Source organism: Podarcis vaucheri (genome assembly GCF_965113315.1).
Source record: "Podarcis vaucheri genome assembly, chromosome: 3".
Classification (NCBI taxonomy): domain Eukaryota; kingdom Metazoa; phylum Chordata; class Lepidosauria; order Squamata; family Lacertidae; genus Podarcis; species Podarcis vaucheri.
This window is the reverse complement of record NC_138761.1, coordinates 91,068,431-91,094,710: the sequence shown is the minus strand read 5'-3', so window position 1 is coordinate 91,094,710 and position 26,280 is coordinate 91,068,431. Positions and strand designations below refer to the sequence as shown.

At 43.1% G+C, this 26,280-nt stretch overlaps 1 long non-coding RNA gene across 1 annotated transcript in view; it reads left to right on the top strand.

Annotated features, from left to right (window-relative positions):
• The first annotated feature begins 3,418 nt into the window (after positions 1-3,418).
• The window catches only part of LOC309529980, a 98,443-nt gene continuing 75,581 nt past the window's right edge, over positions 3,419-26,280 (top strand). Inside the window, exon 1 of the long non-coding RNA XR_014218578.1 lies at positions 3,419-3,459. This is a non-coding gene — a long non-coding RNA (uncharacterized lncRNA). The remainder of the gene's footprint in view (positions 3,460-26,280) is intronic.

The following is a 26,280-nucleotide window of genomic DNA, read 5'->3' as shown; positions in this document are numbered from 1 at the left end:
AATTATGGGTTTTCACTTAAAATGAGTAGTTTTTTAAACTTCCCAAGCTGTTGTTTTCTGTTGGGGTTTGAATGCTCTCAATCGCCACTTGCCTGTGGCTGGGAAGTAAAAATTCAATATCAATAGGATGACAGCTCCTCAGAGGGACGTTTTGGCAGGCTCTAAAGTACAGCGCTGTGACAGTGACTGGTGTTGCTAGAACATCCTTTTTACATTCATTTTAATGTATGTAGGAAACAGATCTAGCTGCTTTTATTCACTATTTAATTGCTGATGACTCCCATAGCATTTGTTTAAGTTCCACCTATAAGGGGAAAGCACACCCAGGGGGGCTGCCTTTACTTTGGCTTGTATTCCTGTAAACCAAGTATGACTTGTTGGCATTGGTTCTCAAGGCACTTTCACCACAACTGCCCCATTGAAGTGAGCCGACCAGCTCTAGAATGAACCGTTTTCAAGAACTACAGCCATGTTGTAAACGTTTGTCACAGGAATGGAAGCAATATTTCCTCCTGGTGGCAGCCCCCTTGCCATTGCGTGGACAGGCGGAGTCCCCAGATCCCAAGTGCCCCCCCCCCGTCATGTGGAATAACGACTCAAGACAATGTGCTATGGGATTAAATTGGCCACAACTTTATTAAATTTCAAATGTGGGTAGACCTTGACTCAGGCATTGGGCGTTCTCCCTCCCCAGTCCCCAGCCGGGGACCTAGGGAGCTTCAGGGTTATCCAGTGTGTGGGGGGGGGATGGGCCGGCTCTGGAGAACATATGTTCAAGCAGAGATAGCCGCCCCCGTTACACCGCTGCCGCAGGGGAGAGCAATGATGACCTTTCAGCATACGGTCAAAGCCTCCCTTCAGAAACCCCTTTAATGGGGAACCCTGGTATCGCCGCCGCAAAGAGGAAGATGGACTAAAGGATTCCGCCCAAGGCCTGATACCGCCAAAGTTGTGACGTTTTGCTACGGGAAAGGCGAAACCTGACAATGCAGGGAAATTCCTTTCCGGCCCTTTAACAGTGACCTTAACGTAGCAGCGCCCACATACCTGTGAAGAAAAGTTAACCTGCAAAAGAAGACATTAACTGAGGGTGGGTAGGGTGGGAGAAGCTCTGGAGCCAAGTGAGGATTCCCAGGTAAGATCCTCCCTCTATTGTGTGGGCAGGTAATCCCTCCCCCTACCTGGCCTGGTCTCCTTGGCAACGCTTCCCCCAGGTGGGATTGGACAACTGACTGAGGTAGGCGGGGACCTCCAGGTATCCCACCTGAGGGAAGGCAAAGCCAAGCCTATGCTGATGGGGCCGCTCCAGATCTAGGGCTGCGCACGTCCACGCAAAGGGCGCCCCCCTGTTTTAAGCAGGGAGCGGTCATTCTGGAGAGCCACTGGTCTTGACTGGGGTGGGGACTGAGAACCTTCTGGGTGTCGTAGTTAAGAGGCCTCATCTGTACCATACAATTAAAACATTCTCATACCCAGTGCTTTTTTCCAAGACAAAAAGGTGCCATAACGCACATCCCTCAGAAAACCTACCCCAGATCTTTGGGCTGAGGGGCAGGTTTGTTGAAGCTGCTCAGCTGAGGCAAGGGGAGCCTTCCTCACCCCCACCTCCGACTCGCAAGGAAACCCTCTCTGGAGCCCATAGAAGATATTCTTTTGGGGCTCTGGGAAGGGTTTCCTTGTGAGCCAGAGGTGCAGCAGGGCTTTGCTGAGGTTGGTCAGGTTTCTTCCCCCTTCCCCTGCTTCTAGTGGTCACCTGAGAGGTACCAGAATGCCAGCTGGAAAATAAAAGCCCTGCTTATACCACATTAACAGTCATGGCATCCCCCAAAGAATTCTGGGAGTTACAGCTTGTGAAGGGTGCTGAGAGTTGTTGGGAGAACCCCATTCTCCACACAGAGCTACAGTTTTCCAGAGTATTTTAACAACCCCACTTCACAGGCAGCTCTAAGAACTGTAGCTCTGTGAGGGGAACAATGATCTCCCAACAACCCCCAGCACCCTTAACAAACTACAGTTCTCAGGATTCTTTGTGTGAGGGGGGTGCTATGACTGGAGCATCAGAGCAGAGAGACATGCGTTCAAATCTTCACATGGCCATGAAGATCACTGAGGGGACTTGTAACCTCCCATCACATCTCACCCTAACCCACCTCACAGGATTGCTGTGAGGCTACAAGGGAGCAGGGAAGACACTTGGCGGAAGGCTGGGATATTATGAATAAACCAGTCAGCGGCACAGAGAGTTGCTGATGCAGAAAGGGGGCTGGAAAGCCCCGTCTCATGCAAGCAGAAGTGTTTAAAGGAGTTAAAAATGACGGGAGGAAAACTTCACTTTTTGTGATGAAAAAACACTCTTTTGTCCTGTTGCCACCTCTGGTCAAGCAGGTTGTTCATATTTGTTGGGGGTGGGGGGTGGGAATTCCATTTCCCTGAACAGGTGTTTACCACAGTTTGCAGTCTCTTATCTCTGGCATCTACATTGCCTGTGATCATGAGATTAGGGCATAATACATAAACATCTGATTTGCAAGGCTGTTATCAGCGTTGCATGATTGCGAAAAATTGGGATTGCATTTCTGGCTTTGACTACTCTCACAACCATAATATTTCAAGGAAGCAGTCAAAAAGATAACGCAAACCTTGGGGACTGCTACTGTTTGAAGAGACAAAAAATCTGACCCCGTGACTCTGTGCAGCATCCATCTTTGATGCCAAAATCCAGACAGACCCTAGAGAAAGGACAGAAACAGCAAGCATGGAGCCGCATGATGCAGTGTTGGGACTCAGAGAAGAGCTGAAGACATTTCTGGCAACTGAAGTGAACATTAGCATTCCTTTCATAAATTTGCTGAAAGTGCCCTTTGTTAGCTATTTCTCTTATTAGAAGCAAAGAAGGATTAATTTTAAACAACAAAAATGCATGAAAAGAGCTATAGAACTGTATATAATGCTGGTGAGGCTCTGAATTGTAATTTTTTTGGGGGGGGAGGGGGAGGGAGACTAATAGAAGAAATATAAACAGATTGAAATAAAATGAGGCATTGTATTTTATTCATTTTCAGGGTGAACTATATTTTAGAAGAATGAGCTATCTATTGGGACAAGCTCTTGTATGTGAGGAAAATAAGGTTCTACTAATGCTGATAGATTTGGGACACACATTTTCTAATGAAAATATTTTGTAGAGAGACTTGGGGGATCTTGAAACCCTGAAAAAAATTGTGGACTCCAGTTATGACAGGCTGGAGTACATGAAAGATCTGCCTTTTTCCACCTGGCCTGGGAAGGTGGGGGCCCTGACTGACCCAACTACAGAAGCTGAGGCTGCTGAACAGACTCTTGGGCTGAGGTGTTTAAAGCATTTTGTTGGTGGGGGGTTGTTGCTGTATTTGATATTATTTTTTGTATTTTTATTTTAGATTCCATTCCAACACCTCTCCGGTGGGCACCATTGTCGTGGTGAGTTCTGGCACCTCTTTTTCTAGAAAAATAACACTGGATTTTATTCTGATTTATGTGGAAATTGTTCAGTTTGTGCATATATGTATATATATACATATACTCAAACACCAGATTCTGCTCTGTTCCAGTAACAAGAAGCCGAAAGCACCAGCCTGAAGATGACGAGTGAGACCTCGTCGAAACGTCGCACAGACACCCCGACTCTTACACGGGAAGACACCCGAAGACACCAAAACCTGCATTCCTGTACCCGTGAAAATCTACGAAAGCATATATATATATATATATATATATATATATATATATATATATATATATGCAGGTTTTGGTGTCTTCGGGTGTCTTCCCGTGTAAGAGTCGGGGTGTCTGGGCGACGTTTCGACGAGGTCTCACTCGTCATCTTCAGGCTGGTGCTTTCGGCTTCTTGTTACTGGAACAGAGCAGAATCTGGTGTTTGAGTTCCTATAAATACTGTTGAGGGGTGTGGTGTATAGCCTCCAACGTTCTGGGCAGAGAGGAAGTTCCTAGATTAGTGTGCCTTTTCTTCTTTTGTTCCTTAATTACTTGAGGGATATCTTGAGTGATTTCATGAGTGATATTCTGAATACCACTGGGTGGGTCATTAAGTGTAGATTAGTTGCTAAAGCTTTCGTGTCTTGACCTCTTGAGCTTGTGAAGAGTTTTTCTGAGAAGATGGCTGTGCTGCATTTAGTTGTGCTCTGGCTTGGCTTCGTGTATAGGGGCGAGCTGTGGTTTTGTGCTTTGTGCCAGCCCGATCTGTGTAGGGATTGCAGGGGGGTGCAGCATCCGGAGGTGCCACTATAGTTTGGCTACTTGATGGAGTCTGTAATATGTCTGTGGAGAGGGTCTGGGTTTGGGTCTGGTGTGGTTGATTGGTGACGGCGTTCTGTGTGCCTCTGGTTCTGGTGTCGGTTTTTGTGGGGAGGGCTAATTTCCAGATGTCTGGCAGGCGGGACGTGTCGTCACGCTTGTTCATGTTGTGAGGGTGTTTCTCTATCTCGATGGCTTCCATGATTATTCTCTTGTGGTGATGTTCCATGTTAAAGAGCAATTTGGAATCTGCAAAATTAATTTCGTGTCCTGTTTCTTTCATGTGTTGGAAAAGAGAGGAAGTTTTTTCTTCTTTTTTGACGGCATTCTTGTGTTCTGCGATACGTGCATTTATTCGTCTGTTTGTTTGTCCAATGTACGTGGCTGGGCAGACTTTGCAGGGTATTTCATAGACCCCTTGGTTTTCCAGCTGGATTTTGTCTTTTGGGTTTCTGAGGATATTGGCTATTTTTTGGTTGGTGCAGAAGGCTGTTTTGATATTGTGTTTATGGAGGATTTTGCTAATTTTGTCTGTAGTGCCCTTGATATAAGGAAGGAGGGCCATGCCATTGTTTTCTTCTGTGTCTTGGTTTTTTGGGGGTGTTTCTTTTTGGATTAGCTTCGTAACCTTGTTTTTCTGGTATCCATTGGCGATTAACACATTTGAGAGATTCTGTAACTCAGTTGTCAAGTGGTCTTTGTCAGCCAGGCGTTTGGTTCTGGAGATGAGAGTCTTGGCTACGGAGTTTATTTGTGCAGGGTGGTGGTGTGATTGTGCATGTAAGTAGCGGTTGGTGTGTGTTTTTTTCCGGTAGATAGTGTGTCCTAGGGAGCCATCAGGTTTTTTGTAGATTAGGACGTCAAGAAATCCCTACACAGATCGGGCTGGCACAAGGCACAAAACCACAGCTCGCCCCTATACACGAAGCCAAGCCAGAGCACAACTAAATGCAGCACAGCCATCTTCTCAGAAAAACTCTTCACAAGCTCAAGAGGTCAAGACACGAAAGCTTTAGCAACTAATCTACACTTAATGACCCACCCAGTGGTATTCAGAATATCACTCATGAAATCACTCAAGATATCCCTCAAGTAATTAAGGAACAAAAGAAGAAAAGGCACACTAATCTAGGAACTTCCTCTCTGCCCAGAACGTTGGAGGCTATACACCACACCCCTCAACAGTATTTATAGGAACTCAAACACCAGATTCTGCTCTGTTCCAGTAACAAGAAGCCGAAAGCACCAGCCTGAAGATGACGAGTGAGACCTCGTCGAAACGTCGCCCAGACACCCCGACTCTTACACGGGAAGACACCCGAAGACACCAAAACCTGCATTCCTGTACCCGTGAAAATCTACGAAAGCAAATATCTCACCTCTACGGGGAGGAAACCTTCCAGCTGACAAGAACCTACGAGAAACTAGAAATCCGAAGAGCCACCATCTTATGTGATCTCCTGTTCCTACGCAACTGCCGAGACAACAACTTAACTCCCACATGCTTCCAACTTAAATTCCACTCTAAAACCCCAGCTACCGAAAGGATCCTGAAACGAACTGAACTATCCCTAATCAGAAACGAAATACATAAGAAAAGATACCTACTAAACCAAACCAACAAAGAGCTGCTCACTCTTCACCTCAAACTATGTAACAAAATCCACCCTGCACTCTGGGACAAATGCAAACAACTAGCCGTCTGGAGAGCTGAAACTGAGACCTCACATAAGACAGACAGACACACCAACAAACTCTACAAACTAGAGAAACGCCAGAAGCCCAGCCACCCTCCACAACAACCCATGAAACAAACAGTACATAACATATCAGACAGGATCCTCACCCCAACTGAAACCAAAGTACTCTCCAAAGGTTTCAACTTTGCAGTCGCCCCGAGACGCATCCCCACGGAAAACATCATATGCGGAGTCGAAGCTAGCCTGACCAAAATCGACCCAGATGAAGCCAATAAAATCAGACTTGAAGTCACCAACATCCTCTGCTCCAGCAAACCACCCAGAAGCAATTTACACAAAGAAGAACAGAAAGCACTCACCAACCTGAAGAAAGACAACAACATAATCATTCTCCCAGCAGACAAAGGCAACGCCACTGTTGTGATGAACACATCGGACTACCAAGCAAAACTATCAAATCTACTCCAAGACCCTACCTACCAACCTATAAAAACAGATCCCACCACCTATCTGGAAAAAACCACCAAATCCAAAATAAAAGCCTCTCCTATCAGTGAAGAAATCCAGCTAAGAATCATCCCCAGAGAAAAATCATCCAGATGCCCCAAACTCTACGGTCTCCCCAAGATACACAAAGAAGGAACACCACTTAGACCAATAGTCAGCTCCATAGGCTCACCTCTACAAAATCTCGCTAAATTTCTCGCTAAGCAACTTCAGCCCTATGCAGAATCCATCGCTTCACACGTTACTAACTCCTTCCAGTTCATAGAAACAATAAAGAAGCAATACCTACATCCCGATGACCTACTTGTGAGCTTCGATGTTGTATCTCTCTTCACTCAAGTGCCCATTAATGAAGCCTTGACAGCCATTCAAAACAAATACAATCCCCCCAAATACATCCTGGACCTGACCAACCACTGCCTAACCAACACGTACTTCATCCACAATGGACAAAGATACAAACAGATAGAAGGAGCACCTATGGGATCACCCCTCTCACCGGTCATCGCAAATTTGTACATGGAACACTTTGAAACCAATGCTTTAGACAAGTCAGAACACAAACCCAAACTTTGGCTCAGATATGTTGACGACACCTTTGTAATTTGGCCACACGGGAAAGAAAAACTAGATAGCTTCCTCACACATCTCAACAGCCTACACCCCAAAATACAATTCACTATGGAAATAGAAGACAACAACCAACTCCCCTTTCTTGACGTCCTAATCTACAAAAAACCTGATGGCTCCCTAGGACACACTATCTACCGGAAAAAAACACACACCAACCGCTACTTACATGCACAATCACACCACCACCCTGCACAAATAAACTCCGTAGCCAAGACTCTCATCTCCAGAACCAAACGCCTGGCTGACAAAGACCACTTGACAACTGAGTTACAGAATCTCTCAAATGTGTTAATCGCCAATGGATACCAGAAAAACAAGGTTACGAAGCTAATCCAAAAAGAAACACCCCCCAAAAACCAAGACACAGAATAAAACAATGGCATGGCCCTCCTTCCTTATATCAAGGGCACTACAGACAAAATTAGCAAAATCCTCCATAAACACAATATCAAAACAGCCTTCTGCACCAACCAAAAAATAGCCAATATCCTCAGAAACCCAAAAGACAAAATCCAGCTGGAAAACCAAGGGGTCTATGAAATACCCTGCAAAGTCTGCCCAGCCACGTACATTGGACAAACAAACAGACGAATAAATGCACGTATCGCAGAACACAAGAATGCCGTCAAAAAAGAAGAAAAAACTTCCTCTCTTTTCCAACACATGAAAGAAACAGGACACGAAATTAATTTTGCAGATTCCAAATTGCTCTTTAACATGGAACATCACCACAAGAGAATAATCATGGAAGCCATCGAGATAGAGAAACACCCTCACAACATGAACAAGCGTGACGACACGTCCCGCCTGCCAGACATCTGGAAATTAGCCCTCCCCACAAAAACCGACACCAGAACCAGAGGCACACAGAACGCCGTCACCAATCAACCACACCAGACCCAAACCCAGACCCTCTCCACAGACATATTACAGACTCCATCAAGTAGCCAAACTATAGTGGCACCTCCGGATGCTGCACCCCCCTGCAATCCCTACACAGATCGGGCTGGCACAAGGCACAAAACCACAGCTCGCCCCTATACACGAAGCCAAGCCAGAGCACAACTAAATGCAGCACAGCCATCTTCTCAGAAAAACTCTTCACAAGCTCAAGAGGTCAAGACACGAAAGCTTTAGCAACTAATCTACACTTAATGACCCACCCAGTGGTATTCAGAATATCACTCATGAAATCACTCAAGATATCCCTCAAGTAATTAAGGAACAAAAGAAGAAAAGGCACACTAATCTAGGAACTTCCTCTCTGCCCAGAACGTTGGAGGCTATACACCACACCCCTCAACAGTATTTATAGGAACTCAAACACCAGATTCTGCTCTGTTCCAGTAACAAGAAGCCGAAAGCACCAGCCTGAAGATGACGAGTGAGACCTCGTCGAAACGTCGCCCAGACACCCCGACTCTTACACGGGAAGACACCCGAAGACACCAAAACCTGCATTCCTGTACCCGTGAAAATCTACGAAAGCATATATATATATATATATATATTACATGTTGTAAGCCACCTTGAGCATGGTTTTAACTATGGAAAGGCAGCTTATAAATAGTGTATGTATGCGTACTCACAAAAAAAAACAGGGAAGTCCAGCCACTTAAACTTCAGTGCCAGATGTAAGATAACCAAAGTTTACATCAAAGCAGTGGTTAGCAGCCTATCCAGTGAGGCAAACAGTGGATCTAAACTAGCAAGGAATTTGCCTCGACAACAAATTCTAGTCCAAGAAGAAGGAAAATGAAAACCGTGGTCCTTTTTAGCCCTTAGTAATATATCTGTGTGAGAGAAAAATGAGCTTATTGTGAATTTAGGTATTTAATAAGGTGCTACAAGAAGCTTTTCTATAGAACCTTGAGTGGCAGCTAGCTTTACCATAACTCCACTTTCAGAAAGGACCTGCAGGCAATGATGAACACGAGTTAGCTCTCTGCCGCTCAAATGGCATGTGGCCAAATCATATTACCACTTAGGCCAATTCACCCAAGCCCTCTTCTGTCTCTGGATTAATAACTTGGTGCCCAGATAACATATGGGATGGGGTGTTAGTACAGCAGATTTGGCATCCAGCTGCTGATTTCTAAAACAAAAAGGGGGGCTTTATTTATGAAATGCTGCTGATCCCTGAAACATGGAACACTCACCTACTGTAAAAATAAATAAATCAGAAAATGCCTCTGCTAACGCGCAGCCTGAGTGGATACCATCAGACTCCTGACAGGGTGATAGGGTCTGAATCTCTTGCTACTTACTGTCATTCCTCAAAAGCCCTCCAAACAGTAGCAGATGGCATGGTGTGGTGGTGGTGCTCACCTGACCTCCAGTCAGTTGCATCACTGGTTACTGGAAGGTAGCAGGTAGGGACAAGGTGACAGCATAGGCAAGGGAGGCACAGTCTGAAGACTGGGAAGGTCACCACATCTGCACTGATCTAACCTCACCACTGCCTCTCCATCTACTTCCCAGCAAGCCACAGCAGCACAGCTGACCGGGGGTCAGGTGAGTGTCACAGTCACAAGCTTAGAAGGCTTTTAAATAGTGCTAGGCAAATTCATGGAGGATGCTAGCAGCTACAGGTCATGGTAGCTATAGCCTAACTCAAGGCTCAGAGGCAGCATACGTCTTTAGGGAACAATCATGGGAGAGAGCTGCTGTCATCATGCCTTGTTTTGGGGCTTCTAGCTGATGACAGTGGTAAATAGCAGGGCTCTTATATTTGGTGGAGACCTGGACACCAACACCAGGTCTGCCCTTGAATGTGCAGTTCTACCTTTGATTCCTTTTGTCAGGTGATAAATAATAATAGACCCAGTGTGACAGAAAGCTCCTGCTTCTGACCAAGATTTTGTGAGCTTATTATTAGCATTAATTTGCAGTTTGTTGCTAAAATCAATCATATATAGCATCACCAGCAAACATTGCTCAACCAACAAACCATCTGCATAAAATGCTACATAGCCAAATCATATGTAACTGCTGCAAATCTTAGCTCGGGTTTAATACTGTTTTGCATGAATTCACAGTCTTAAAACACACCCAGTTGCTCATTATTTGGTATGATGGAGATTTTAAGCCTCCATGTAATGGTTTAACAATTTCTTCTTGACCAAAGGGCGTAGTACTTATCTTCCACTTCAAGAGAGTAATTTTGGCAAATAGCTCCTTCGTCTAGATTTCAGATCAGGAGCTGTGTTAAAGAATGCCAAGGTCTTGCCCTCAGGTGTAATTTTTTTTTCTTATGCAGCCATTGGAGTAGCATTGTAGGCAAAGAATCCATTTTTTAGACACCATTTGTCCTGACATCTAGGAAATGAAACAAGCCCTCTCTTGACACAAGTCAAGTCATTTAACCCAGCTCTTGACATATCTGCATCTACAGTGGCACGTCTGGAAAAAAGCAAAAAGGGAGGGTGATGAAAATAGTAGCTGTCCCAACAGGTTAAGAAAAGTAAAAGTGGGAAGTTTAGTAGGAGTGCAATGTTGCATTGCTGGAACAGACCAAAGGCCCATTTAATCTAGCTTTCCCAGCTGAAACGTGGCCAACTAGTTGCCCTTATAAGGCTCACTACTGTGGCATAAAGGGGATAATGGGTGGTGGGGCACAGCAGGAATGCCATTCGTAATGTGCATTTGCCCCACATGTTAATAAAGGGCTGAATACACACTGTACATTTTAAGCACATTTCCCCCCAATGAAACCTGGGTACTGTAGTTAAGGGTGCTAGAAAGTGGAGCTCTGTGCGGGGTAAACCAGGATCCTTTGGAGGAGGAAATGTGCTTTAAATGTGCTTTAGATGTATGGTGTGTACACAGTCTTATTTTAATGAAGCATGCAATCATATATATTGGGAATTACAACAATTGTGGTCCAAAGACCCACAATATATTGGGAATTGCTTTTTAGCTGTTTTAAATTTTTCAGTGGTTCATATTGCTTTATTTATGATGCTGTTAAAAAGGATTAATAGTCATGTCGGGGAAGAAGAAGAAATCACCCTCGGATGTTGCTTCCAACATTTGATAAATGGAGGCATGCCACATCTAAATATGACCAATCCATGTAGCTATTGTTAATTCTTTTGTCTTTTAGTAGCAAATTGCATTTTTGAGAACATAAGTTGGGGGTGTCATCAGCCAAAGTGAAACAAATTTGTGGCTATAGTTGCATAAATGGAGAGTAGGAAAAACTGCAGTAACATTGAATGAAGTTTCCAGCTGCTGTACAATATTAGAATGTACTGTGAGAATTCCATTAAATCCTCTTCCCTGATTTTGAAATAAAAAGTTAATATTTCCAAGAGGTTGATTGACACTGTGGCAGCCATGGCACTAATAGTCTAGTCTAGTCTAGTCTATAATGCCATGCAGATTTTACTCTGAGGGTCAATTTGAATTCAGGTGAAAACTCCATTGATTTCCGTGATCCATTAAATAGTTTTGCCTTGGGTCAATTTGAGTTCAACACTGAATGTTGTATTGCCAGATTGGTGGGAGGGAAGAACTTCATGGCCTTAAGGACTGCATGGCCGGCCTGCGAGAAAACAGGTTATCTGATAAATTGCTAACAAGGTTAGATGGAGTTGTTTCACAGTTTGAAATGGTTTGTGTTGATACATAGGTAAGAAAAATGCACAATTAGTATGCTAAGGCAAAACATAATTTAGTTCCCTGGCTATGCACTAGCCAGGATGACACAAAACAAGATGTGAAAAGATACTGTCAAAGTTTTACTGTGAATGGAGTTCAGCATGGAGTAAGTATAAGCATGGAATAGGTGCTTAAAGTTTCTTCTAGATGGGGTAGGCAAATATGTCAATTTCAGTTTCAGTTTATCTCCTTTTTCTAATTTAAATAAATTCAATTCTCCGTATTTCTACATCACTCTGAGGATTATTATTTTTAATCTCCTATAAATTTCAATATGCAATTTTGCCTAATATATACATTTTGTAAAGTAATTTCCCCTAATATAATGCATGCTTTTATATTATTTTCACTAACACATGCATTTATATGTGGGTGTGCATCATATCCTCACTAAAGCCCGTTTAAAATCTTTGTGCAGCCAATTCAGCAGTAATAAATCCAGCTAGATTCAAACATATACACTCAACAGCTAATGGGATGACTTTACTGGTATTGGTATTTTCCAACTTAACCTGAAACTTTCTGCTAATGGAAAAATAAAATAGTTATTTGTAAGTAGCAGTGATGCAGAAAAATATTACCTGGCAATTGGTTTTTGAGAATTAAAAGAATGTGATCTTTTTAAATGGAACGAGAAGCGGAAAATCAAAAACATTGATTTCAAAAGAAAAGCCATTCCATTCATTGTCCTGAGACAGTTCAAAGGAAAGCCCTATATTCTCTTTGCTCCAATCTTTTGATATCCTTGCCAAAACAAAAACAAAAAACCAGGTCTGAAAACAGGCTGCTTTCTTTAGCTACATTTTCTTCAGCACAGGGGCTGTCTGTGTTGTCTAAAGTTGTAAGAAATACTGTGGCGAGAGCTTACAAAAAGCTCATGCCTTACACAGGGAAGATAAGGGTATGGGTGGTATACTTGTTAAACAGAAATCACCCTGCTGGCTTTCCCTGAGACTAAGCTCCTTCGCGCACGAGTTGTAGCATGTGCATTACGGCTCTTTAGGCAGACTGGTCCCAAAATACTCTCCTCAGTCCAGCATCTCCACTTACTGTCTCCCTCCAGCTATTGCAGCCCATGGACAGCTGGCAAATGTATTGTTTTCTGCTCCTCGCTTGCCTGAACAGTAAGAAATCCCATGGGCAAGCATTGCAGGGCCACTTTTCTTTTGTGGAGAAAATATTGCACACTTAAGGTGTTTAGTTTTACCTTTGAGTATCTGCATGGGCCCTAAGATTCACCTCATTTCTGCACCTGTATCTGCATCTATGTTTTTTTGATTCACCTTGTTATTTAGCCCCCACAGAAAGAGTCATTGCACACCCCCTAATATCTGTTCATTTATCAGATATACACCTGGAAGAGAAGTAAACTGGGAGCAGAATCGGTCTCCCAAATGCAACAGTAGTCAAGCCCACACACCAACACCATATTTCATGCTAAAGGTAAAGGTAAAGGGACCCCTGACCATTAGGTCCAGTCGTGACCGACTCTGGGGTTGTGGCGCTCATCTCGCTTTATTGGCCGAGGGAGCCGGCATACAGCTTCTGGGTTATGTGGCCAGCATGACTAAGCCGCTTCTGGCGAACCAGAGGAACACACAGAAGCGCTGTTTACCTTCCCGCCAGAGCGGTACCTATTTATCTACTTGCACTTTGACGTGCTTTCGAACTGCTAGGTTGGCAGGAGCAGGGACCGAGCAATGGGAGCTCACCCCGTCGTGGGTATTCGAACCACCGACCTTCTGATCGGCAAATCCTAAGCTCTGTGGTTTAACCCACAGTGCCACAGCCAGCTGCAAAATCCCACTAGTATCTCTTTTCTTGCCAAAATAACGGAACAGTTGCCTTAAATTCCAGTACTGTTGCCACTAGCCATTAAAAAGCCTTTAATAAGAAAGCACCTTCAGCTATCAAGCTATCAATACACAAGCTGCACCAAAGCCCAGGGAAAATCCCTAGTGAGCATGCTTCCCAGGGTACATATTGCTTCTTCAGGATACTTTACACACTGCAATTTTGGAATAAAAAAACTGCTTCCGCACATGAGTCACATGCCTGAAATTATATTATAATAAAGTCTACCCAAGGGGCACTGCTGAAAATCCCAGAACAATTTAATATTGCTTTCTTTCCAAAAAGTAGGACCAGCAATTTCTGTACACTTTAAAAAAATACACACTTTAAAAAGTAACTTGGGGGAGCACACCCATAGGCAAATTCCAAAGCAGGAAGGAGTTATTATTCTTCCACATTAAGTGGTACTTCCCCATTAAGTGGTGCATCCCTATTACATCCTTAGCTGAACTTGCCTATTTGTCAAATTTATTCCCAGCACCTTCTTCCAAAGGAGCCCAGGACAACAGAGAGAGAGTTGTCTGGGCTGAACACTGTAACTAGTTATGCAGAATGTATCTTGCCAGCACCTCTGTTGGGTTCCTGTGTACTATTCAAGCTGGAGTTTGTGGCCATTAGAGCCCTTTTATAGCTTGGGATCTAGACACCTATAGCACTGCTTGCTCCTATATTGTCATTCAGATAATCCTCAGAGATCCTTCTCTGGGTGCCCACAGCTTTGGCCGTTAAGAAGGCTGGTGACAGGAGACAGAACTGTTTCTGTGGTAGTTACCCTGTGGTAGTTAGGAACAACCACTTCAGAGATGCTTGCCCGGTACCGACTCTGTTGATCTTTGGATTATTAGTTTAGTATTGTTATATATTTATTTCTACCTTTGCCTTTTCCCCTGATGAAATTTAATATCCCAAGGTATGTCTGGGGTTTTTTTTCACCTGGTCTATGCTTTAATGAACAGTGACATGGATCTAGATTGCTTTGCTTTTCTGTTAGGTATATATTGTTGCTTTACACCATGTATTCCTGATGTTTTATTGATTTTCTGTTTTGTATTTCATTGGGTTTTAATGTTTCATATCTTTATTGTTTTATCCTTATTGGAAGTTGCCTTGCGTACTTTTTTTCCAAATAAAGCAGGCGATGTATAAGTACTTTAAACATTCAGGCCTGTGAATTCAATCAAGGTGTGTTGGGAAATGAACTGATTTTATCTGGTTGAGTAGCAGGGTTCAGAATGAAGAGAAATAAAATGGGGGGGGGTGAGGCAAATGTCCAAAACTGGAAGAGACAGCATGTTAAAAATTAATTAGAAGAAGGAACAAACCCCTTGCATGATGTAAAGGCTGTGATGAAAAATTGTACAACAAAGTGAAACTTTGGAAGGGAAGATGGCAGAAATTAAATCTAGCTTTTGTTGTCTGCATCTGAAAAGACAATACTCTCACAATTACCATTTTTAAAAAAGTTATCTCAAACATTACGAATGCCCAACTGCGAGTGTTGCAGCAGTTATTTATAAATGTGATTTGAGTGAAGAAAGGGCTTTGGAATAAAGAACCTATAATGTACCATGAGGGGGGAAAAGGAGCTTTAGAAATGCCAAACATTAAATTGCATTATTATGCTAGCTGCCTACAGTGGCTAATTGGATGGTTCTATGATACATTTACACAGGGCATAAATACTGGATAACCTTATTTCTCAGTTAATGCATAATCTTTTTTGTGGGTAAATCAGAAAGTGCACTTGAAACATTGTAAGCAAACACTTTTGATTAAAATGGCTGAAGAATCTGAGATGCATACAATCAGAATCAGTTCAGCAAAATCTCCAAGGGTGCAAGTAATATATAGTCTAGATTTCAATCCTAATGGTGAGTTAGAATTGGAAGAAATTTAATTTATAAAAATAGGAAAGTATATTAAGATGAGAACAAATCATGTCCTGTAAGGTGTAAGGTACATGGTGAACTATGAGTCACCTCTGTGGTTTGATTCTCTATAAATGTTTCTGCTCAGTGGAATCTGATCCAGCAGGGCTCCACACCCAAGGAAAATGTCAAGAATAGTTTTTAATCCTTCCTCCCCCCTCAAAAAAAGAGAAAAGAATCAAACCCACAAACTCTTTCCTGTCTAATAGACATTTTATACTTCTGTCTGTATTGTAGACTCCATTATTTGGCTGATTGGCAATGGTCATGGCTTGTGGTAAGAATGGGCAGGAAATAATAGGGATGCTAAATTTAATGACAAACATATTGAGGCTCCTACAATGTGAGGGATGGCTATGCCATTGCTGGCTGGCTCAAGTTGAAGTTGCAAGGGGGTGATCTTTGGTTTCCATTGGGCATACCTCACTGAACACCAACCAATGGGGATGCAGTCCATGATGCCCCCTCAGATCCTCTTCAGAAACAGGAACATGGTAAGCCAATTGGCTTGCCTGCACCCTGAGTGAGGTAGCTTTGCCTTTGGGAGGGACCAGTGGACAACTTGCACCTACCAGCCCCAGTTGCACTGCCTGTACCACAGTGTTGGCTTTTATCTGATTTGCTGTTACTAAAACAATTATTCCTTAATCTCCCATAACTATATTGTGTCTTCATTCCTGAGGGTGTGGGTGGGTGGGGGAAGACGACAACAACTGAAGAAACACTGATGCATAAGAAGAAGAAACAGAAATAACACTGATAAGTTATTCTTCCTGCATCATCCCCAAGACTCATGCAAAGGGGGTCACACATATAGCCCCTTGGCAAGTGGTGTGCTCTCCCTTGTGCAGAATAAATGCAGGGTTTGGAGCAGGAGATTTATTCCTCTTTCCCTTTGACATGAAAACTGGAAGTGATAATGGAAGAAGTGCCACTTCTGATCAACACTGCTGCCACATCTCATAAATGTCCAAAAGCCAGTTATTGAAACAACTCTCACTTAAACACGATTGCCAACACTTGCTAAGGAGCTGATTGCTTATGTCCTTTGGAGTTCCTTCGAAAGACATGAACATCTTATGCCTTTGCTTCAGGAACCACATCTTCTCCATTTACTTTCAACCGGGGGTGTAAGCAGGCATTCATTTCCATTCTGCCCCATATTTCTTGCATGCAGCGCTGTTTCCGTTCCTCTGCAGCTTGACTGAAAACAGCAGCAGCAAATGAATTGTTGATTTCTGTTCTAGACATGGAACGAATAGGTGAACAATATCCACTCCTGTTTCTGTTTCCATCAGATTTCTCCAACACCCCTACTTTCACCAAGTTCTTTGTAGAGTAACAAGAGTCACCAGGGCTTGAAAACCACACGAACAATTGTTAGAAAGAAAAGCGGTGCTCCTCTTCCCAGTTGTGTGAGAGATTATTATGAGAGGCACTATTTTAGGACTTGTGAGAGCAGAAACAATCCCATTGTGCTTCATTACACTGCCTTCAAAGCCAGTACAAATGATACGGCAGTGGAATTTTGCCCCATCCCCTGCTTCCATTGTTGCCCACTCTATTACATAGCAGTCCAAACAACCCTCCCGAGAGCAAATGCTGTCTAGTGCCAATCTTGGTTGTCAATTCCCCCAGTTACAACAGATGAAAATTATCTTGACATTCTGTGTATTTGTCTGGATGTTATCCATTGTTGCTGTTGTAACCTCCTTTGAGGCATCATGCTGAACACAGATTCAATTTCTGAAGCACCTGAAGGCAGTGTCAGCACTGAGGAACCTTGCCAAAGCCTCACTCTCGTAAAATGGAACAAAGAAAGGATTCAAGCCGCATTGTGATTTTTTTTAAAAAAAGAAGAAGAAGAAAGTGTCCTCTACAATGGTTAGCAAGAAGGAATGCAGTTTTAAAGGCTTGCTGGAAGAAAAGTGCACAGAACAGCTAGATGCAAGAATTGTTTTGATTAACCCTACTGGAATTCAGGCAGCAGAATAGTGGGGTTGTTGATGGGGTGGTGTTGTGTTTTTTTTAATGCACTGCTTTGATTCCTTGGTTGGAAAATACTTTTCAGGAGCAAATTGGTACAAGCTTGTTGTGTGGAGTAAAAATCTCATTTTGTCTCTCTTAGAAACACTCATTCCATAAAGTATTCAGTTTCCTGAATAGAGATGAAATTCAAAGCTTGCTTCATTTTGTAAGCTCTATGGAGAAAAAGCTCCCGGTGAAAGAAAATAAGAGTGCAGACTAGTGAAGTGCGGGGAGCAACAAAAGGTTTTGTTGCCAAAAGGCATCCAGAGTGAAATCTGGTGACTGATTAGCTGTTCCGCTTGCAGACTGGAACCTGGACCATCCTGAATCTGGCAGGTCTAGAGAATTCTTTTGGTGTCATAGGTTAAATGCATATCGACAGAGGATGATACTGCCATGCCATTGTAGCAGATGAAGCTTTTGTTCATGTCTGGCATAGCCCACAATGTTGGGCAAAGCTTTTGGAAATGGTAGAGTCCAGAAAAACCTGCCATAGTCCAGTAAGCTCTCATGGGACAGACCTTTCCCAGACCAAGCATCTGGGTATATATGTATATATTTAAGCAACCAAGTTGACAAACTTGATTGTGGTTTGTTGGTTTGTTTGTTTGTTTGTGTGTGTGTGTGTGTGGAGTTGGGGGAAATGCATGTGTTTTAGTGAAACTAGAGGGCTCTTCCTATCTCTTCCATATATTATTTGTGGTGTTCATACCACAATCACCAGCACATGACGAAGATTAGAAGATCCCACCTGTATTGCCTGGCACAGGAAGAGCTTAGTTGCGTGAGATGCTGTAACTGTGTTTTCCACAGACTGAACCACCATGCATATTTCAGATATGGTTTCATTCTGCAGCTGAGGCTCATTAGAAAGAGTCTGCTGCCTCTTGTTATGCTCTTGCCAGGCTTTTTTTCAAAGTACTTTTACTGCTGTGTCTCATGAACACAAGCTCTTTTCTAAAGCCGTTTGCCTTGCTTTACAGTTGGGAAGCTGTGGCCCTCCAGATGTTGATGGGACTATAGCTCTCAGCTTCAGAATCAGAAGAATCTTTATTTGCATCAGCCACTATCCATAGCAATAAAATAAAATACAATGTACTGAAGACAGAGGTAAGAATTTAACTATGCAAAATACATTCTGGAGGTTCACATCAATAATCAAATAATAGATCTTTTTCTAATTGCCCCGCTAAATATTTTTGCAGTTTTTGATGTCACCTGATTATCTTGATCTGCTTGGAGAAAGGACACAGTACAAATGGTTGAGTGACCTGGTATGGATAGATGTAGAGGGGTAATAACCTCACTCCTCAAATCTTTATAAAGAGTACAAGCTAGAAGCACATGAGCTACTAACTCAATACTGCCATTTCCACATGGACATAACCATTCTTCCAGTGGATTTTTTTTTAAATCGACCCTCAAGTACAGCTGAAGGCAGTAAATTTAATCTTGCATAAGTGAAAGCGCGTCTGTATTTTGGAATTGTTAAATTTTGCAAATAGGGTGCCAAAGTGTCAAAATGACTAGGTGGGAAATAATCATACCATGGAAAAAAATTCCTTATTGTGGCCAAACTATTATGTCACTCGATATTGTATAGGTATTGTCTAATTAACTTATGTGCTTTACTGAGGCCCAGTGTTAATAACTGTTGTGGTGATAAACCAGAAAAGTAAAGCTTTTGGTTGACAATTTTAGTTCAAGCACACTCATGACAATCTTGTGATACTAAGGGTGGTGGACCGGTGGCATTTAAATTTAGCCGAAAACAATAATTAAATGTCCTACACCAAATCTGTAATTCAACAGAGGGGAGATTAGTCTCCAAGTGCAATGAAGCATTTGGAACACAGGATGGAACAGAAAAAAATTGCCTTAGAAACTTAGACCAAGCAGCTTCTGTGCTAGGAGTTTAGCTTTAAACACTTCAAGTGCTGATAGTATGTGTTTGCCCCATTTTGTATGGAAAAAGCATGTCAGAATTCTGGCGCTTTGAGACGCATTTTCCTTAGCATACTTCTGATGTGCTCCCCATGACCCTGCTGACTGAAAAATAAGGCCAAGGTATTTAAAGACTTTAACTTGTTTGATCAACTGATTATCCATACACCATCTATGGGCCTATAGTTTCTTGAAAACACCATGACTTTAGTTTTCTTGTAATTCACAGACAGCTGTTCTCTTTGGCAGTATCCTGAGAATGCCCTCATCAATCTTTTTAGACCCACTTTTCTTTGAGATAGAAGTACTACATCATCTGTGTATAATAATATACAGATGGCTTTTGTGGCCAATTTAGGGGCATGATACTCTGGGGAGGTTAAACTCTGGGCAATATCATTTATATATAAATTAAACAGTGCGGGAGTTAGGATACAACCTTGCTTAACTCTCTTTGTGGCTGGTAACTCTCCTGTGAGCTGCCCATTTGTAGAGCAACACACTTTCAGCAGAGTGTTTTTATATAGAAATTTAATCAAGTACACTTCCGGGGTTGGCGCGATCTAGGAATGGCGGATTCCCTCCGAGCTCCGGAGGGAATCGGCTCAGCGGGGGACGGGTCTTTGCCGTGCCGGCGACACGGGGACCCTTAGAACCGCAGGCGCAGAAGCCTGCGGACTGAAGACTCGGTGGGTGCCTTAAACGCCCCCCCCTGATTCGCAAAGAGCCTTTTTAAAGGCTGCGGAGGGGATACGGGGGGTGGCGTGGCACCGAGAGTCCATCGCTACCTCTGCTGAGCGAAGCCGCGAGCCATGACCGGAGAGCGCTGACTTCCTTCCTTGAAATTCGGCTGAGAAAAAGAACCCGTGAGTTAATTGAATTTGGATTTTAAGAATTTCACCTATTGAATTCGAGACGATCGGGGGATGTGTTAAAAGGAAGTCCGCACTCCCCCCCCCTTGCAGACGATCCAGAGCAACGATAAAAGAACTAAGCTGGAGTGCCTACCCTGTAAAGGGTGAGTTTAAAAAGACTAACTTCCAAGATTTGGAAAAGGAATTTCTGAGCACGAGAGAGGAGTGTTGGAAGGGGTATATTTCTGTTGTAAACAACCCCCCCTCCCGGGCCCGGGAGTGTCCTATTTTGGAGCTTGTATAAGAAGTGCAGAGTTTGATAGCTGTCAAAGCTGTCAAACGGACTGTTAATAGTAGAAAAATTGCTACTTAAGACCCCTCTGGATTAAAAGGAGTTACAATTGAACTAAAATTGTTGGAAACAAAGAATCAATAATAAGACAGAGGGCTGTTGGAGAAAAGAACACTAAGTAACCAGATTCCCTCTAGGGGGAACTCTGTGGAATTACAATGGCTGTGGATGGAAAGATACTGGGAGAAATCGAAAGGATGTTTTATTTGGTTGGAATCTTACAGGAACAGACTACGGCTATGAGTGAACAATTGATGACCTTGAATTCTGAAACAAGTAGTTCTGTTGAATGTAATGAGAACCTGGCTGAGAAAGAATCCACAGCTGAGCCGGAAATGATAACCAAAGAAGAGGAGAAGACAAAACAAGAAAGAGAAGAACTGAAATGGGAAGATATTGTCCAGAAGCTGACATCTGTGGAATATAAACAAGGAGACTATTGGACTGAACCTACTATAAATCTACGAAAGATCCAGAAGATGAAAGTGGAGGCCCTGGGAATCTATGAAATCAAGGAATTTAAAATAAAGAAATATAATTGGGGCCTCCACATAGACTCTGACTTTGATTATGTTCAAAATTCATGCCTTGTGGAAATCCCTCAGCAGCTGCTTGCAAATATGGGAAGAGATTCTGGACTGATTGTGAAAGAACTCTTTCGAGACGTGAAGACCGACATAAAGGATTGCCAACTAGGCCGGCGGAGAGGGACTGAAAGAGACTTGAGAGCCTCGGACGTGAGGAACCCGGGCTAAGAACTGTTATTTTGGACATGTTTTCGGAAGGGACACAAACCGGGGAAGGGAGGGAGGGAAGAACCTAGTTTTAACAACACTTAAGACCATGGGATTTAGCTAACAGATTATTATTTAAGACAAAATGGGAAATCGATGGAAGGGAACTGAGGTCCAACTTAGGAAAAATTTAATTTTGCTTTTTTTTCTTTTTTTATATAAAGGACTAACATTAAGATGGATAAGGAAACGCCAATTTGCTGATATAAATTTGGGAATAGGGATGCAAGGGAGGGGGTGGGGGGAAGTCAATGACCAGGGTTAGAAAATATATTTTTTTTTGGAAACTATATATGTTTGTTGTTTTATTTTTCTGTTTGTTTGCTTTTGTGTCTTTTGTGTTTTTGTCTGTGTCTATATAAAATGTGAAAATCCAATAAAAATTTTTATAAAAAAAAAGAAATTTAATCAAGTACAATAATATTTAATCTCTGCTTGAAGAGTTCAGCTTATCCCCCAGTCTTACTCAAGAGATTGAATCAAATGCAGCTTTCCGATCCATGAAAGCTGCATATAGCATGCCACCTGATTTCTTAACATACGTATCAATAAAATGGGCTAATACAAAGCAATTCTCTCTAGTTTATCTGCCTTGTCTAAATCCTGCTTTGCATATAATTTGCTAATTATAGGTAGCAAACTAATTGGTCTACCTATATAACTAGCTGGATCAGATGTAAGGCACTTTTTGAATACAGTTGTACCTCGGAAGTCGAACGCCTTGCAAGTCGAGCGTTTTGACTCTCGGATGCTACAAACCCAGAAGTGAATGTTCCACTTTGAGAACATTCTTTGGAACGTCCGACACGGGTTCTGCAGCTTACGATTGGCTGCAGGAGCTTCCTGCAGCCAATCAGAAGCCATACCTTGGTTTCCAAACATTTTGGAAGTCGAACGGACTTCTGGAACTGAAATATACTCGGAGTCCTGCAGTGATTTCATGCTCTTTATTGCAGCTTGTAAAACAGTGATTGAATTGCCCCCCAAACCTCAGGCTTTTATGTACATTATTTACACAATGAGTCCCGTCTGACTGGCTGATTCTGCTTCCCTCCTGGAGCCTGATTGGTCTTCTCCTGCGGGCCAATCAGTTGCTGCATTCTATGATCCTACCAGCCTAACAGGCTGATTAACTTCCTCCTGGAGCCTGACTGGTATTTCCCTTCAAGCCAATCTCAGTTGTTGCATTCTAGGATCCTACTTGCCTATTCTAGGATCCAAGCTTAGTACATAACAGGAACGGATTCTGTTCGACTTTGAGGTACAGTGGTACCTCAGATTAAGTACTTAATTCATTCCGGAGGTCCGTTCTTAACCTGAAACTGTTCTTAACCTGAAGCACCACTTTAGCTAATGGGGCCTCCCGCTGCTGCTGCGCCGCTGGAGCACAATTTCTGTTCTCATCCTGAAGCAAAGTTCTTAACCCGAGGTACTATTTCTGAGTTAGTGGAGTCTGTAACCTGAAGCGTATGTAACCTGAAGTGTATGTAACCCGAGGTACCACTGTATGACTGTATAGGGATGACTACTGCCGTGGCCCAAACTTCAGGAAATAACCCAGATGAATCAATAAATGAGAATATTACTGCCAGCAGGGAGGCCTACCAGTCAATGTTAGATTTCAACAGTTCTAGGGACAAATAGTCTATGCCTGGTGCTTTATTATTTTTAAACTGTGAAATAAGGTTCTTGACCTCAGTTACAGATATTGGAAGCCAGTCTGGTAGGTTTCCCAACGATTCTGTTATTTGGTTGACCTCATCATCCTGCCCATGATAGAGTGAGTGATAATACTGCAACCATTCATTGGGTCCGATAGTACACACTGGAACATTACAAGCATTCTCCAGAAGGCCTGATATTGTACGCTGGAAGAGGCAGGTGTCTCAGTTTCCCTTGCTGATTGCTGGGAGCTGGGGTACAGCATCTGCAAGGCCACAGGCTAGCCACCCAATGCTTTAGCATGACCGCCAGCCGTTTCTCCCCCCGTTTTCCAAATACCTGCTAATCTTCTTTGGGCTCAGGCTTCTGAGGAGCTTCTCCTCCCAATGACCTTAGTGGGGATGATTAGGGATGCTTAGCACATCTCCACATGAAGCCTCTGATTTATTGGATAATTTTGCACCTGAAGAAATCCTGCCTCTTTGGTCAGCTCCACTGAACTGGTTTATATGATACAGAAGTATAAACGTCAGCATATGGGCTGTTTTTATCCTTCCACCACTGCCACATTCAGAGTACACTACTAAGCCAAACGCTGAACACAGTGAGAATGATCCCAATAATGAACATTGTAATTCGTGGATTTAATGCGCAGGGTAGGATTTCACATTACTGGCCTTGCATTGTAAAGTATCCTGTACAGAACATGCACGTCTCTCCACATGAGATTAAGAAGGCTTTATGTCCCAGTCTTTCTCCAGCAATGTAAATCTGAGGGGCCAAGCTACCAAATCTCAATATCTGTCTTACTTGCCTTCAGAGTGTCTTTATTTCAGGCTTCATGGATCAGGTTTCTTTTGGCATATACAAATTTAAAACCATGTCCACAGAATTTAACAAACAGGCCCAAACCAGCAAGTGACACAAACATACTGGCACTGCCATACTTTTTTTTTTTTTTTTTTTTTGGTACATGATTTTTGAAAACCCTCTAAATAGAGCATAAATATCTGGTAAATGTGTCTCATTTATTTATTTGTTTGTTTGTTTATTTATTTATGTTCTAGCTTTTTGTACAGGCAATGGCATAGTGTGGGGTGGGGGGAACCATAGACCTGCACACAAAATTCTGAGGGGGCACAACCAGGTGCCCCCCACATAGATGCTGGCCCAGTGCAGGTGGCAGAGCGGCCTTTGCCCATAGCGAATAGACACAGATGGAAGCAGGCAAGGGGTCACCCCAGTGCTGCACAGCCCGACGCTCCTCTCTGCAGTCATTGGGGAGATTCACCTGCCAAAGGCTGCATCGGCTGGCTGGGCTCCCCCTTACGTGGGCAGGGGGGAGGCACAGTGTGGCTCTGCTTGGGTCCATTTAGGGGGTGCTCCAGTGGCATCAGCAGCTTGTCCGCCCTGGGTGCCAGCAACCCACGCTACGCCACCGTGTCCAGGGTTGTGTTTTGTTTTTTACTTTTGAGTAAACCATAAATATTATGCAGGGTATCAGCTCTCTGATGTGGCCTGTGTTGCAGGAGTTAACCTCAAGTAGTTGTGATTGCAGCAGGTAGCAGTGCGATCCTGTTGTTCTCCATATCTTAGTGGGTGCTTGACCCCTTATTTCACAAACCCCTTAACATCCACCAAGAATATTGTTTTTCTGTGCATGAAGTTCCCATGAAATAACCATAAAGAGAAAGTCACCCGCAGTGACTGCTCTACAGCTGTGGAATTCCTTCCTCTGAAAAAGGGAATAATGTCATCAGGTGATTGACAGGTGGGTGTCCCCCACCCATTGGTCAAAGTTCAGAGGGGCTCACTGGATCAACTGATCAGCAGTTACATTGAGCTTCTTTGAAGTTAGTTTCAGGCAGAGATGGAATCCAACTGTGCCCCCAAATGGGCAAAGCAAGGCTTGCTGACCTATCAGCTTACTGGCATTGTCAGCAAAACCCTTCAGCTGTACTAGGGTGCTTTCAGTGGGGAATTGCTTAGGGCAGCCTTTTGCAGCAGGGCTTACCTTCAGGGCCAATCTGCTGCTCAGCAAGCTCTATTTGCAAGGGAATAATTGAACACGTCCTTTATGCTCCTGTCTATTCCTTTGCAGGCATGTCCTTATCTGCTGCTCACCTGACATCACATATGACATCAGGGCAAGTGGACATGTTTCCTTTTATCAAAACAGCCTAGTGGACCAAATTGGGACCCTTGCTGGGCTTAATAAGGCCTGTGGGTCAGTGATTTCTGGGAGTTCTTTTGGAGTTAGCTGGAAGCCGAACCTCAGCATGGCTCCAAAATATCCTAAGGCCTAAGGCATTCTTCTTTGAATGGGATTTTGGTGTCAATTTTGGTTAAAGCAATAGGAAGCATTTTTGTCTAATGTACCTTTGGGGCGGTTGATTTTAAATGTTACCTTTGAGAGGGAATGTATAAAATATCTAAATAAGTGACCATTCCGAAGAAAGGATTGGAACAGTGACACAATGCTCTAGAGCCCTGATCCAAAGGCCACAGGGTGCATAATGCTCACACAGAACCCACACCCATGGAGGAGGTTTTATTTCTATAAAGCCTGTTGCATCCTTTACTTCTCAGCACTGAATAAAATTGAGGCAGTTTTTGTTGGAGCCCCATCGACACAAATGCCTTCCCGGGGCTTGCCACAAATCTTAGTGGATCAGGACGCGGGCTTATAAAAAGGCCCTAAATTCATAAGATTTCTAAATTGCCTTGGAAAGAAGGCTGTGGAGAATGCCATATTGATCTTCTTACACACTGTGGAGATGTAAAAACAATAATTCAGGGCTCCCCTTTTGTACCAACAAGACACTCACCATTCTGTTTCTGCCTTCTGCTGATCCCTGCATTTCTCTCTGGCATTCTAAATGAAAGCCGTTTCCTCAGTGACCAAAATGGCCACTTTGGATACTGCATGAGTGATGTTTTTAATTTCTCTCTGTTACTTCAGACATGTATTGGGGAACGGATGGCTATAACTGTATACTTATGAAGACATAAATAAGCATGCAGCATGCACTACCAGCATCTCAAGTAAGTAACATTTAGTAAATCAGG